Below are 16,436 nucleotides of genomic sequence, written 5' to 3' on the forward strand. Positions count from 1 at the left end.
GTGGACAGGGCAGCCCTGGTGGTGCAGCGGTTTAGTGCAGCCTGCAGCCCAGGGCGTGATCCTGGAGACCCGGGATCGAGTCCCACATCGGGCTCCCTGCATGGAGCCTGCTTCTCCTCTGCCTGTGTCTCTGCCTCTCTCTCTCTCATTCTGTGTCTCACATGAATAAATAAAATAAAATCTTCAAAAAAAAAAAAAAAACCAGAGGTGGATAAATGAACCAAGTGAACAAAGAGAGAACTCAGAGGCAAAGCAAACATAGATGCAAACTTGACATATGGGATAGGGGGCAAGGAGGGAAAGGATGGAGCCGGAACACTTGGTTATCCCATGAAGAGCAATGAAGGTAGACCCTATTGTAAACCATACACAAAAATTATTTCTTAATGGAGTGAAGGCTTCCATGTGAAAAACAAAACTTTCAAAAATGATGAATAATTGCATTGGTGATCGGGAAAATGAAGACTATGATAAGACAATCATTTTAAAGCCTCTAAATTGGCAAAAATCAGAAAACTGATAATACTCAGTTTTGGTGAAGATGTGGATCACCAGGAAATCCTAATACACCACTGGTAGGTTTATATATTAGCAAGTCATTTTAGGAAAAAGGTTGGCAATATCTAATAAATTACAATATCCTTATACCATAGCACAGTATATGTAGAAAAACAAATGAATAAGCTGGTGCAGCTGCTGTGGAAAAGAGTTTAACAGTTCCTCAAAACACAGAATTACCATATGATCCAGCAATTCCATTTTTGGGTATATACCCAAAAGCAGTGAAAGCAGGGACTCGAAGAGATATTTGTACACCCATGTTCATAGCAGCATTATTCACAAGAGCCAAAAGGTGGAAGCAATTCAAGCATCCATCGATGGACATATGGATAAAGAAAATGTGGTGTGTGTGTGTATACATATCAATGGATACTATTCAGCTTTTAAAAGGAAGAAAATTCTGGCACCTGCCACAATATGGATGAACTTTGAAGACGTCATGCTAACTAGGATAAGCCAGCACAAAAGGACGGATATTGTGATTCCACTTATATGAAACATCTAGAGGAGTCAAATCCATAGAGACAGGAAGTCAGGGGAGAGAACAGAAAGGACAGGGGAGTTAGCATTTAATAGGTACAAAGTTACAGTCAGGAAAGAGGAACAGTTCTGGAGACTGGTGGGGGTGACTCTTCCACAACAATGTGAATGTGCTTAATGCCATGAAACTACATACCTAACAATGGTTAAAGGGTGGGGCACCTGTGGGGGTGTAGTCTGTTGAACATCTGATTCTTGGTTTTGACTCAGGCCATGATCTCAGAGGCATGAGATTGAGCCCTATGTTGGGCTCCATGCTCAGCATGGAGTCTGCTTGAGACTCCCTCTCCCTCTGCCTCTCAGTCCACGTACTTTCGCTCTCTCTCCCTAAAATAAACAAATAAATCTTTTTAAAAATGGTTAAAGGGTAAATTTTATGTTATGTAAACTTTTCTGCAATCAAAAAACCAAATAAGCAATGTATCTACTCATTCTCCTGTCAATGGACATTTAGGATATTTCCAGTTTTGTTTATTTGGTTTTGTTGCTATTGGTGACAGTGCTACTATGAACATTCTGTTACATGTCTCAATTCTTTCACATGTGCAAGAAAATGTATAGAGTATATACCTAAAAATGAAGGTCACCTTTTCTATGCTACATTGTTTTCCAAAGTGGTTGTACTATTTTACATAGTTTACATCATAGAAATAACTTGTAAAAGATATTCAGGATATGTTAAATAACAATCAGAGAAGATAGGTGAATTTTTTCTAAGATTTTATTTATTCATGAGATACAGAGAGAGAGAGGCAGAGACACAGGCAGAGGAGAAGCAGGCTCCCTGCAGGAGCCTGATGCAGGACTTGATTCCAGGACCCCAGGATCATGACCTGAGCCAAAGGCACATGCTCAACCACTGAACTACCCAGGTGCCCCCAAGATAGGTAAATCTTACCCAACTCTCTAGAAGTATACTGCCCAGAAAAGGGAGCTCCAACCAGACTATCCATGCCAATTTTACTCCTTTGCTGGGTATCCCTTTCAAGACCATTGGCTAATTAATGCCAGCTGCTGGAGGGTCACCAAGATGGCAAGAGGTCTGGAAAATTTGAAAGGGAAGAAAGGCTAAATGAGAGGTGGTGCTGGTCTGGAAAGTGCTCACAGGCTTGTTGGAGAGTGTAACTCAGAAGCACAGCTACCGTGCTTCGCTTGGCTAAAGCACTGTTCTCTTCTCTCCGAGAAATTCATCCTCTTTAATTGAGTTACCTCAGCAGAAGCCAGATCCATTGAACCAGCCTGGGGAAAAAAAAAAAAAAAAAAAAAAAAAAGCCAGATAGGGGACACACAAGTCCCAAAGGCAAGTACTAGAAAACCTGTCTTATAGACGTGGATTCACTCTGGGTAGTTCCAGAAAGCAGGTCCAGTGGGTAGAGACCACAGGGGAACTTACAAACAGAGCTGAGCAAGCACCCCCAAGATAGGCTGCCTGTGAGGTCCTGGGCATGTCCAACCCCCTAGATTGTCAAAGACTCGAGAACTAATGGCTGGGGAAGCCAAAGGAGACGACAATGGGTCCTTTCCCGCTCTATGATAATAATTCAAATGCATCCAAATGGTAGGCATCCCACCCGCCGTAATAGCTCTTGGTCTTAGATCCACTCAGTCAGCATTTGAGTTGTTTTCTGTCTAATTATTCCATAACCCATTCTGATCTTACCATGAACTGGATTAGCTCTTTCAGTGTAAATTGTGGCTCCCAGAGAATTAAAACAGCTGTCCAGGCTTAGGTTTCACGATTTATAAGGTATGCCATGCATTCCACTAATAAAAAGCAGCTTACAGCAGATGCATATAGTTTTTTTTTTTTTTTCTATATCCCAGACAGGTCATAGTTTGCTACCTCTCCTATAAACAGTCTACCATCTTCTCAAGATTTTCTCTCACATGCACTTTAAAGCATTTCCATATTCCACAAACAGAGGTGTTTCAACTACCTTTGATGGAAGCCCACAAGATAGTAAACCTAAAGATTCATATAAACAGCCACAGGCAGCTCTTCTTTGATACTGTGCAATACAATCCTGAAGAAGACACCACAAATAAGTCACAATATTACATGTCACTTTAAAACCACTGAATGAAAAAAATAAAATAAAATAAAATAAAATAAAATAAAACCACTGAATGTAGACTAAAGGCTGTGAAAAGGTTTTGATCAATGCCAACTCCACCCTGAACATCATGAGAAAGGTGAGGCACCATGCCCATGCCTTTTCTTAAGTCTGGAGATTTCTTTTCTGAGCAGTCATTAAGCCAGCGACAATGGTATAGATTTGTGTGAGTTGCTCAAATTTTCTTAGCAGCAATCCTGAAACCCAAACCCCTCTGATAACATTTTTAAAAATCTGCGGTTGGCAAATTTTTAAATGTCGAGGCCATGCTAATTTATTTTTGCAAACTGCTCCAGGGAAGCCAGCCATCAGCCCAAGCCTTCCCTGCTGGCAGGAGAAAGATTTCAGAAAGTCCTCCAGAGCTGATGGCAGAGCCCAGTGGGCTCTCTCTGTCCCTTCCCTGGCACCATTTGATGTCACTGTGAAACTTTCTGCTTCTGCTGCCGGTATGGGCATCGTGTCAAATCTGGTTCGACACTTCAGAGTGTGCTAAGTCAGAACAGGTGCAGGAATGAAGTACCTGCCTTGTCCCCATATTTGCATATTTCAGCTCCCGAGCAAGCTGGCCCAGGTGAGCTTCCTCCTTTCATCTGCCATTGCTCTGCTCAGCCCAAGACCGGTTGTCTGCCCAGCAGGACCTGAACAAGTTGCTTCATCCTTGTCATTTGATGAATTACTGACAACATGTTTGAAGCTGTCCTTTCATTCTTAAGAGGCAACTTCTTTCTGTGGTGGAGTCACTTCTCCCTTCAGAACCTACAGTTTGGGGACGACCAAGACTTGGCCCTGAGCCCGTGGCCGGAGACTGTCATAAAAGGGAGGCAGTTGTGGGTTTGGCCATAGGAGTGTCTCTCCACCTTTCTCCTCACCCAGAGTGGAAGCACAGGCCTCCCTGTGGGAGGGGAAATAAGAAGCTGACTCAGATCACAAAGAACCTTCACGATGAAAAGTGAGAACTTCAGCATCTCATGCTTTCTAAGTGGACAGTACCAAGTACTCACCTACTGTTTAAGGTTAATAATGATTATGAATTAGGGGCTGGCTCCCAAACTGACATGGGCTGCGGTTGCTGCCAATGAGGGAAAATCAAAGCAGTCTATTAATGACATCAAGGTCTCGTAGACGCCAGTGAGGTTTGCTTTTAACACACCAAACTGCTCCGTGACCTCACAACAGAAATGTCTGAGCCAAGGGCTGGGATCCACCAGACCGGTCTGGAGGCGGTGCTGAGACAGGCAGAGGGATATAATCAGAGGTGAGAGGTGGAAACAACTAGATGCCCAATATCCAGAATGATCTAATGCACAAGCACAGTGCTGAGGATGTGCCCTAGAGAGGATCTAGCAGAGGTGAGAACAACAGGCATTGGCAGAGTTAGAGAGGAAGGCAGGATGCTGACATTCTCAAAATAATGGGGGGGGGGGCAGTTTGCTCCTGGGGTCTCAGTTGCTTAAGCATCCAAGGAGGCTCGGATCATGATCTCAGGGTTGTGAGATTGAGCTCTGCGTTGGGCTCCATGTTGGGTATGGAGCCTGCTGAAGATCCTCTCTTTCCTCTCCCTCTGCCCCTCCCCATCCCCTCTTTCCTTCTCCCACTCTCTCTGATCACCATCATCATCATCATCATCATCATAATGTTTTTAACAAAAAACAAAAAGATATTTCTGGAACCCAAAATAGAAAGGACCAGATTCTTTCAAAACAAAAATGGGAGTGGGTAGATGAAGGAAGCAAGGACCCTTAAAAGCAGTTCTGCGAATACCCACCATTTGCTTCAATGTGGATGGAACTGGAGGGTAATTTGCAGAGTGAACTAAGTCAATTGGAAAAGGACAATCATCATATGGTTTCACTCACACGTGGAATATAAGAAATAATGGAAGGGATCATAAGGAAAAGGAGGGGAACTGAGTGGGAAAAGTTAGAGAGGGAGACAAACCATGAGAGACTCCTGACTCTGGGATACAAAGGGTTGAGTAAGGGGAGTTGAGCAGGGGGAAGGGGTGACTGGGTGATGGGCACTGAGGAGGGCACTGGATGGGATGAGCACTGGGTGTTATACTATATATTGGCAAGTCAAACTTAAATAAAAACAAATGTAAAAAAATAAATAAAAAGCAGTCCTAGTCTGCTATGAGCCAGTTCTATAAGGAGATGAAATACATCCCCTAGTCATCCATGGGGGCGGGGGGGGGGTGGTGGAGCTGGGGCATTGCACTGGGCAGGCTGGTGAGGACTGGTCCTCAAGGGCTGGTTTCCTTCCCAGGAAATGGTGGAGCCCCTGGCTGCAGAGAGCCAGGCAGCCGGTTGGCATGGAGGCAACTGGACATTGTGATATGTGGACACCCAGCTCAGTTTGCCTGGCTATTTCCGGCACTCTCCCCATCCCACCATCACCAAGCTATTATGGAGAGCAAGGAAAGATATGTTTAATGATCCTAGGGAAGGTTTCCCTTTTCTCTAGAATGGGCGAAATCTTCTTTTCTTATGTAAAAAATAAATAGAAAAAAAAGCTGAAAAAATTATAAACTGATAATAAGTTTAGTTGAAACCTTAGTGACTATTCTAAAGCCATCAGGGTGAGGGACACATGGGAACCACTGGAGAAGGAGGCCAGGAGGAGAAATCAGGTAACCCAGGTACACAGACACCCAACTTGGCCACTACCTGCTTTGAACCCAGGAGATAGCAGCGGACCATGAACTGGGCCTGTTGCCATGGAAGGGGGTGCTATAACCCTCCCGATTCTAAACTGCCCGGTGTCCAGGGAGTTCAAGCCCCAGCCCTCTCCATGCTGTTCTGCTGACCTGCTGTGTCCCTTCCCTCCCCGCTTTTGCTGCTGCCCATCTGTTCTGGAGCACCTACTGCCCTCCCCACTGCTTATCCAGTTCTCCCCTCAAATCACAGAGCTGTTCTCTGAGCCCATGATTAATTCCAGGTAACGCCTGGCCCTCTACTATGTGCCAGACACTGCTCTGAGTGCTTTCGCGCATCTTAACTCCTTTAACAACCCTGTGAAGTAGGTATTATTTTTATCCCATTTTATAGCTAGAAAGAATGGGGCACAGAGAGGTGGAGGGACTTGCCCAAGTACACGCAGCTAGTGAGCAGCAGAGCTCTAGGATTTGAACCGTGGAGGTCTGGCACAGACATCTGTGCTCTCAACCATTATCCTGCCTCTCAACACCAGCCTGTCCTAGGCCCGATGTTAGGTGGTGCAAGTTCATTTAGAGGCCCTATTGGTTTAGCCAATGAGGCTTCCTGCAAGCACACTCGGCCCTGCCTAACCTCTGAGCCCATCAGAACCAAGGCGGCTAATGGCTGGGATCCTGGCATCCTGCCCAGCTCTTGCCAGGCTCCTTCCCATGGAGCTTGACGCTAACCATCTATCCCCTACTGATGGGTCCTGCTGAATACAAACCTCTCACCTGGGACCACTGTCCTGGACCCTGGCTGACTTTGAGTACCACCTCTAGCCGGCTGCCCCAGACACAGCACGCCCGGCACAAAGCTGGGCCCTCTTAACAGTGAGATGGCCCAGGGGTTCCACTTTGTACCAGGATCGAGTCCTACACTGGGCTCCCTGCATGGAGCCTGCTTCTCCTCTGCCTGTGCCTCTGCCTCTCTCTGTGTCTCTCATGAGTAAATAAATAAAATCTTTAAAAAGAAAGAAAGAAAGAAAGAAAGAAAGAAAGAAAGAAAGAAAGAAAGAAACCAATGGGTAGGTGGAGTCTGTTAGAGAGGATGCTTCTCCCAGAGGCCACATTAATGGAACATGGTCAAATCTCTGACCTCAGAGCGTCATTGAAGGAATCCTCTGCATCCTCTCTCCCTGTGACCTCCTGACCACGCTGATGGGGGTGGAGATGAGACAGCAGTGTGACCCAGAGGAAGACCATAGGGGGCCACCCTAGCAAAGAGCCAGGAGGAGCGCTGGAGGCCACCAGGCCCCTCCACATTGTGGGGGGTCCTCCTGCCTCATCCAGCAAATTCTCTAGGACTGAGGGAGTGATGAACACTGACTGATATTTGCTGGCTTGGCTTTAGCTTTCCTTCCCAGGAACATAATCTCAATTCAGCGTTTCCAGGGAACTATTGCCAGAAATATTGCCAGTTCTGCTGTCCAGGGCTTTTATGACAGTACAGGCCGCTTGTGGCCACTGAGGACAATTGTCCTGCTTCCAATTGTCCTGAGGACAATTACCTGGTGAGAAACACATGCATATCTTCATAAGTAATACTACTTTAAGTATCCTAGACACGAAAACAGCATTCTCCTAAACATGTCCTAAGTATAAAGAATTATAAGGGCAGCCCTGGTGGCGCAGCGGTTTAGGTGTGATCCTGGAGACCAGGGATCGAGTCCCACATTGGGCTCCCTGCATGGAGCCTGCTTCTCCCTCTGCCTGTGTCTCTGCCTCTCTCTCGCTCTCTCTGAATGAATAAATAAATAAATCTTAAAAAAAAAAAAAGAATTATAAAAGGGGGAAAAAAAGGTGTGGGAAAGGGTGGACCTAGGGTGGACCCCCTGGCTGGGGATTCCAGTGCCCGCTCACATGTTGAGGCCGCTGGGAGGTTCTGCAGCAAAGAAGCCTGTTCAGTTTCATTGAACTCTGTATCCCCCAGGCTGGGCGCGGGAGTGATTGGAGAGTGACTACTTAATGGGTAAAGGGTTTCTTCTGGGGGTGATGGAAAAGTTCTGGAATCAGGAGTGATATTTGTACAACATTGTGCATGTACTAAACGCCACCGAATTGAACACTTTAATGTGGCTTATAGGTACATGTGGTACATGTGATGTTCTTTCTCTGAGAGAGAGAGAGAGGAGGGAGGAAGGGTGTACCTAAGATGGGGTGCAGCGGGAAGTTCATGGCACCTCCTATGAGGCAGTCTTGCCAGAAAAATCCACCTCCACTATGCCTCTAGGGCTACCAGCTTATAGGAAAAATTGGGGAAAGAGGAACATTCAACAAATGCAGGCAGATGTATTCAGCAAAATTGAAAATGAGGGACATTTAAGGGATAAATCACCAGGCTTCTTCAACAAATAAAAGACAAGGAAAAAAAAAGAGGGAGGGTGAACAGTCAGTTTAAAAGATTTACAAGACCTATCAGCCAAATGCAGCATATGATCCTGATTTAAATGAATCAACTAATTTTTTAACGTATTAATGCAACAACCAGGGAAATTTGCATACTGACTGGATTTTTTATGATATTAAGGAATTATTGTTAAACCTGTAGGTCTGATAATGGCATTATGGTGATGAAAAATAGAAAGATTTTATTTTTAGAAATACATACTGAAGCATTCACAGATAAGAGATGTCTGGGGTTTGTCATAAAGTAATTCAGTATAAGGAGATGGGAGATGGGGTCCTGGGTGGCTCAGTCAGTTAAATGTCTGAACCTTGGTTTCAGCTCAAGCCATGATCTCAGGATGGTGAGATCAGGCCCTACGTCAAGCTCCATGCTCAGCGCAGTCTGCTTAGGACTCTCTCCCTCTCCCTCATTAGCCATGAATTGATCATTACTGGAAGCTGGGTGTCCTAAATTTATATAAAGTCTAAAAATGTCCATATAGGAAGCATTTAAAAAATACATTGTTGATGGGATGCCTGCATGCCTCAGTGGTTGAGTGTCTGCCTTTGCCTCGGAGCATTGTCCTGGAGTCCCGGGATCGAGTCCCACATTGGGCTCCCTACAGGGAGCCTGCTTTTCCCTCTGCCTGTGTCTCTGCCTCTCTGTATGTGTATCTCTCATGAATAAGTAAATAAAATCTTTGAAAAAACTAGACCCAGAGATTATAAGATCAGGATTTTTATATTTTGTTTTCCATCCTTCCTGCCATATTTGGAAAAGAAAATACCATTCTCATAAAGCAGAGTAGAGTCAAGGAAAGCAGAAATAAAAAGCATTTCTTGAATGTTTGCAGCGTGCATGTATTAATTTCTTATTCACAAACCTCTAAGAGCTTCCCATCACACTCAGAGTAAAATACAAATTCTTCACTATGGTCTGTGATGGGTCCAGTATGACTTGGTACCTGATACAGTTCTCCCTTCCTACTGCACTGGCCTATTTTTTGAAAACAGTTGGTGCTCCCCTGCCACAGGGCCTCTGCGCTCACTATTTTCATTACCTGGAATACTCTTTCCCCCAGCTAGCCGTGTGGTTCTCTCCCTTACTTGACATCAGACTTTCCCTAGGCACTTCCTTATGTAACACAACTGTGAGCTCCCACACACATACCATCACTTACTTCTCCTTTATCTCTTTTTTCCCCTCTTTTGTTCATATTTTTTAGCATTTATCACCCCTGACAAATTATTTGTTGATTGCCTCAAATGGACTGTGGACTCCAGGCAAATGGACTGAGGACTCCAGGAGACCTGGGCTTTGTTTTATTCACAAAACAATACCTAACATACAGTAGGTGCTCATTAAATATTTATTGAATTAATTAATTAAATTCATACCACAAACTGTGTAGGTAAACATGCCTATGTATCTTGAGGGGCTGAAATGTATTTCCATACTGGCCAAGACCCTCCCAGATTAGCTGGATGTAGTTAACTGGGCCAAGAGGTCTGTAGAGCAGTCAAATGCCTTGCAGTGAGCGAAGACTCCTAGTTCACTCCAACCTACGGGAAGGACATCTGGGGGAGATCTTCTAGAGCTCTGTTGAGGCTGATGACTGTTCTCTTCTTGAGAAGAGCAAGATTAGATGAAGGTCCCCTGAGGGGTGTCAGCATCTGCTGGAAACAAACTTGGAAGAAATGATACAGTTGGATGGAGTGTTTAGGGGTCACAAAAATGCTATGGATTCAGATTGATTCTACAGATGGTTTGAGACATTTAGAGGAATTTGTTTTCAGGGGAGCCAGACAATACATGAATGGATAAGCAATTCTGAGTGGTAATTACCCCTCTGAGCAATACTGTGTGAGAGAACTGGTCCTGATAGCTGTAGAACACATTTTGTTTTTTAAAGATTTTATTTATTTATTCATAAGACACAGACAGAGAGAGAGAAAGAGAAAGAGAGAGAGACAGGCAGAGGGAGAAGCAGGCTCCATGCAGGGAGCCCAATGTGGGACTCGATCCCGGGACTCCAGGATCATGCCCTGAGCTGAAGGCAGCGCTAAACCTCTGAGCCACCCAGGCTGCCCTGTAGAACATATTTTGAAGAATTTCATTTCTACCCAGGATGACCTTTTGAATTACTCTTCAGGTTGCTGTCCAAAGGGATCTCGGTGTTTTGTTGTTGTTGTTTTTTTTTTTTTTTGGGGGGGGGGGTTGTTTGTTTGTTTTCCCAAAGGAATCCAGGTAGCTAGGACCCTCCAAACCCAGCTCAGACAACTCACATTTCAGAAGCTGGGCTTTGTGTGTTCTGTCTCTATCCTAAAACCACAGAGGAGCTGAGTTTCTGTAAGTAATAGAAGAGAGTTAGTGAGCTTCTCTGCTGGAGAAACAGCATGGTTGAAATAGTGGAACAATGAGAGGGGAACTGGGTCTCATCCACTGCCACCTTCCTAAAAAGCTGTACTGCAAAATGATGTGTTAATGATCTAAATATTTAAATCAACAAGGTGATCTTGCTGGTTACAAGATTTCTGTCGGAAATATTTGGGGAAAATAAATAATCCTTAACTTACAGTTTCAAAAATGAAACACATCTCTATACTTTCAGTTTTCACATGGCAAAACATCTCTTTGCATCAGCCAGTTTCTGATCCATCAGCCACCTTGCCGAATTTCAGTGTCAGCTATGCCAAATAATCATCCCTTGGCTGTGAAAAGATTTTCTGGCAGGCTCTCAAAGACAAGGACAGATGGCATTCCATTGGGGCTACTCCCAGCTCTTTGTTTTAGCAAATATTGACACTTTTGTGGGAAACAGATCCAGATCCTGTTTCTTCCTAAACTCATCTTGGCAATCCTGAAGGTTTGGAGAGATGTAGTTCAATAGAATTGGGAAAGTGCACTTGCTGCTGAATTAAAAAAGACATACATTAAGGAAGGTGATGTTCACAGTTAATGGGTGTTTGTAAAAGTCACAAAGTAGTAAGCGATATTCTATGATCACAAATCACTGTCAAGCAGAAATGAGAGAGGATAAGCAGGAAGAGGGGAGACAAGTGACAAAAAATTCAAACTTTTTTAAAGATTCCCAAAATATGTATAAAAACAGTTTATCAGGGAGTTCCAATAGTGAAAATATGACAACAACCTAAACATTCATCAGTAGCAAATTGTTTCACTAAGTCAAGATACATTCATATTAGAGGATATATTATTGCAGCCTGTAAAGATGACAGTGAGAGAAGACTCCTAGTTCACTCCAACCTACAGGAAGGACATCTGGGGGAGATCTTCTAGGGCTCTGCTGAGGTTGATGACTGTTCTCTTCTTAAGAAGAGTAAGATTAGATGAACGTCCCCTGAGGGGCGACAGCATCTGTTGTGTATAGCTATATTTGTTTAATATGGAAGATGTAATTAATATTAGTGATTTGAAAAAAGCAGGTACAAGAAATTTGTTACAAAACCAAATTATTTTTTATAAAATTATTATAGAACTCATATAAGTTATATAAATAATAAAATTATTTTTATAAAAATTAGGTGCATGTGGGTAACACTAAAAAAAGTATTTGTCTTTGGGTGGTGAAATTCTAGGTGATTTTATTTTATTTTTTTTTAAGGTTTTATTTATTCATTCATGAGAGACACAGGCAGAGGGAGAAGCAGGCTCCATGCAGGGAGCCTGATGCGGGACTTGATCCCCCGTCTCCAGGATCAGGCCCTGGGCTGAAGGTGGCACTAAACCGCTGAGCCACAGGGCTGCCCCCCTAGGTGATTTTAAATCCTATTTTTATTTCTGCATTTCCTATTGATGCTGTTTTCCAGGGAGCATATATTGGTTCTATCATTAGGAGGAAATGGAAAAGTTATTTCAAGTTGTAAAAAGGAAGTCACAGGTAACTTTTAATCAACTTCTGCAAAAGCCTGAGGCAGTGTTTTGCTGGGGGAAAGGGGGAGGGACAAAACAGAGTCAGTGCAGAGGGTAGATCAGCCTCAAAGGTAAGACACTGGGGCAAGGTAAAGGGTTCAGATGGCTTCCAAGCCAAGCCTCCCGCCCATCTGCCCTCACCTGAACTGGCCTGAAAGCCAATGTCGAAACTACCCCTTTCAGCAACACTCCCTCCCATACCCTGGCTTGGAGGTTGCCGTGAACTTGGCAGCACCCAGAGTGTCCCAATCTTTACTCAGGGGAAAAGATAGTTCTTATATAATAACAAGAACAACAACAACAACAACAACAACAACAACAACAAGAAGGAAATAGAAAACTTGTATTTGTTTTCTAGAAATGCCACAGCAAATGACCATGCCAAAAGCCTGGGGACTTGAAATGGAACTGTATCTCTCTGGTTGGGAGATCAGAAGTCTGAAATCAAGGTGCTGGCAGGGCTGTGTGCGTCCCCCTGAAGGCCCTAGGAGAGAACCCTTCCTTGCCTCTTCCAGCTGCTGATGGCTCCTGGTGCCCACTGGCTTATGGCAGCACTGCTCTGATCTCTGCCTGTCTTCATACTGCCTCCTTCTCTGTGCATCTCTGTGTCCTCTTCTGTCTCCTATAAGGACACTCTTGAGGGATTCAGGGCCCATCCTAATGCCAAAAGATCTCTCGTCTCAAGCCTCATCTTATTATATCTGCAGAGACCCGATTTCCAATTTAGGCCACAGCCTGAAGTTTGGGGTGGATGTGAATTATGTGAACTATTCGGCCCACTATAATACCATAGACAACATTTGTTTAAAAGGGAGGTGGAGGGATGCCTGGGTGGCTCAGCAGTTGAGCGCCTGCCTTCAGCCCAGGGCGTGATCCCAGAGTCCCAGGATCAAGTCCCCTCTGCCTGTGTCTCTGCCTCTCTCTCCCCCCCTCTCTCTCTCTGTCTCTGTGTCTCTCATGAATAAATAAATAAAATCTTTTAAAAATAAAAAGGAGGTGGAAGGCTAGCAGGGGTTGGGGGTGGGGGGGCTCAGAATTGGCTCCATAGGGCCCAGAAGGCCCTGCCTCTATCTTGTAGTTTGTCATTCAGAAAGCTGCCTTAGAGTTGAGATCTGATAGGGTTGCTGGAGTACAGGAAAATAAAGAATTAGAAAACAGCAAGGACAAAGAAACTGTTAAGCACGAATTGGTTAACAATGTGAATTAGCACAGAGAACATTATAGCTGCTATCAAAAATGCAAATATGCTTGAAGGAGAAGATCAAGGAAATGAGAGAATTCAGGTGCTAAACTAAGCATCAGTTCAGGAAATAAAAAGGGCATTAACTCTACTAAATAATGATCAGGTCATTGGCCTCAAGACTAGTTTCTTATACAGCAAAGGAGCAATAAATCGGGCCTCTAGAAACTGGATTTCTATTGAGTCCCGATTAGGAATTCTCGGGTTTTCTACTTTCTGGATGATCAGTGAGTTTCCCCACAACCCAACTTATGTGCAGCTTCCCACCATCAAATAGTGTGAAGTCGTAGAGTGAAGATCAAGGTGATAGACTTTCCAAATGTCATCCGGCAGGTATGTGTACTAACAGAAAAAGTAAGGAAGCTCTACGCTTTCATGTTCCCCTTCCAGTTGGAGGTTGAATCAAGAGTAGAATGTATTTTCTTTTCTTTTTTTTAGAGTGTATTTTCTTTTCCAAAGCTATGCGGTGGACTTAAAGCTTAAGGACTAAAAGCGTTCGAGTCAAGTGAGAACATGAGTTTGATAGGAATCAAGCATAACTCCTCATTCACTGCCAAGACTTTCAGAGACATCGAAAGCAAGAAGGGGAGTTAGAAGCCCGTCCAGTTCAATTTCTCTGTGCAGGTAAGAGGTCCAAAGTCCAGATTTATAGGTCCCCCTTCCAAAATGACTTGTTTGGGCCAAACTAGGATTAGAAACAGGAGCCCCAAGCTTGCTTCATGATATGCTTTAAATGTTTTCACCAGGCAGCACTCCTTAAACACCTAGACTGTCAGGGTAAAGTGCTACTCTACTTTGAGTAAGCTACTCCAGGTTTGCATTAGTGTATCAAATTCCGATGAGTTGCTAAAATAGTGCCTTCAGTCAGAAATAGCTAGATACCAAGGAGGTGCTGAGCGAGTGGTTTCTAAGTGAATAGAATGTAGACCAAGGGGCAGATGTGTCCAAGACAGGTATCCATGTTCTCTTGGTCTTAGGAGCACCACTAGGTCCCACCTTCCAGCTTCCTTTGCTTTTAAGCGTGGCCATCAGGCTGAGTTCTGGCCAATGGAATGTGGAAGTCATGGGTGCCATTTCCAGGCCCAACCCATAAAATCTTCCTATGCTTGGTCTTTACTCTCTTCTCCATCACCAGCTGAATGGAGAAGATGCTGAGGACCTGGAAAAAGACAGAGCCACAGTAAGGAAAGGGCCTGTGTCCACAAATGACCTAAAACAGTAGAGACTCCCCTTATCCCAAACATTTTTTGAAGAGTGAAATAAGAAAGAAGTAAAGCCACTGAGATTTGGGGATTATTTAATGTAGTGGTTAGCTGCTCTGGTTAGGTTTGTGTGGGCAGCTCACCAGAACCAGGCCCAGAATAGTTTAGGGGCTAGGCCCTTTGGTTGTGATGGACAGGACCAAGGTTGGCAATGCTAATTCCCTTTGTCCCAAATGCATATGCTGCAAACTTGCACATTTCTCATTCTTGGTTGATCAGCATCACTCTGTCCCCTAGACCTCTCTTGCTAACTTCCTTTCTATCCTCTGCAGTACCCCCCAACCCCACCCCCAGCCCCACATACTTCCTTGCACACATGGCAACTTTAAACTATGGAAGCTTAACCTGAATGTAAGAATTCTTTTTTAAAAAATTTTTATTTATTTATTTATTCTTGAGAGACACAGAGGGAGAGGCAGAGACATAGGCAGAGGGTCTTTGTGCATGGAGCTCGATATGGGACTCGGTCCCAGGACTCCGGGATCACTACCTGAACCAAAGGCACATGCTCAACCACTGAGCTACCCAGGTCCCCTGAATGTAAGAATTCTAATTCACACTACAGAGACTGAGTGGAAGGCAGCAGGGCTCCTTAGCCTCTTGTTTAAGGCTTGTTTAAGGCTGGCAAAGGCCCAGCCTTAAACAAACCAATTTCTCACATAAGGAATCAGATTCCCAAATCAGTGGCGTGACTTTCACCTTGTTCACATCCTGCTTCCCTAAGAAGACTGCAAGATAGAAATCAAAACTGTGTCCTAAATACAGGAGTGGTTAGTTTTGTGTCAAAGATCAAAATGGAAGAGCATCGTATGAGGGACAAACCAACACTTTGTTTTCCCTGAATCTTTGCAGAGAAGATTTTAGCAGATCGGACACTTTCAAAAGCTATGGGAAGAAGGCATTGATTGAAGAATGGCATCCCCTCCTCCCAGAGGAAGAGGAGGGTGAGTAGTGAGAAAACAAGTGACACAGCCCAGAGGAGGTGTAGCCTACAGTGAAAAGTGGAGAGCTTGTGGGTTTGAATTCTGACTCTGCCATTTAGCACCAGCATGTCACTGAGCACAGGGTCTTATGTCCTTGAGCCTCAGTGTCCTTATCTAGACAACATAAAATAGAGGTATGACTTCATACCTACTTCACAGAATTTCAATAATAATAATAATAATAATAATAATAATAATAATAATACACATGAGAAGGGCCCAGCTTATAGTGGGGTTCAGCACGTCGTAGCTTCTACTGTGAATGCTGTGTGTGAGCACATGGCGGATGGTCATCGTCATTACAACATCCAAAAGAGCTTTACAGCCAAACTTTCAGAAGATTATAGACTAACAAGAGGACAGACTCTTTCTCTTGATTAGGTATCAGTTGATTCATCATCACCAAGACAGGTTACTAGACTGCAAATGAGGCCATTCATAAATCTATTTTGCAGAAGCCTTCGGCAAAATTTCTCAACTGCTGAGTCATTTAAATTCTAGTGATTACGCCTGTTTTGAAACTAACTATGCTTAATTCTTCCTCCTAGATAAAATGACTTACATCTTAATTCAGGTGTTGGACTTTTAGTAGGCCATTTTGCTTAATCATTGGAATTTCTATTATAAATTTAAATTTCCTGTGGCTAACATTAGCAGAAACGTTCAACAGAAGGATGCCAAAGTTCTAATCTGTTTTAGTTTTTTGTGTTTTTTTTGATGAT

The sequence above is a fragment of the Canis lupus genome, chromosome 14, assembly GCF_011100685.1.
Source record: "Canis lupus familiaris isolate Mischka breed German Shepherd chromosome 14, alternate assembly UU_Cfam_GSD_1.0, whole genome shotgun sequence".
Lineage (NCBI taxonomy): Eukaryota > Metazoa > Chordata > Mammalia > Carnivora > Canidae > Canis > Canis lupus.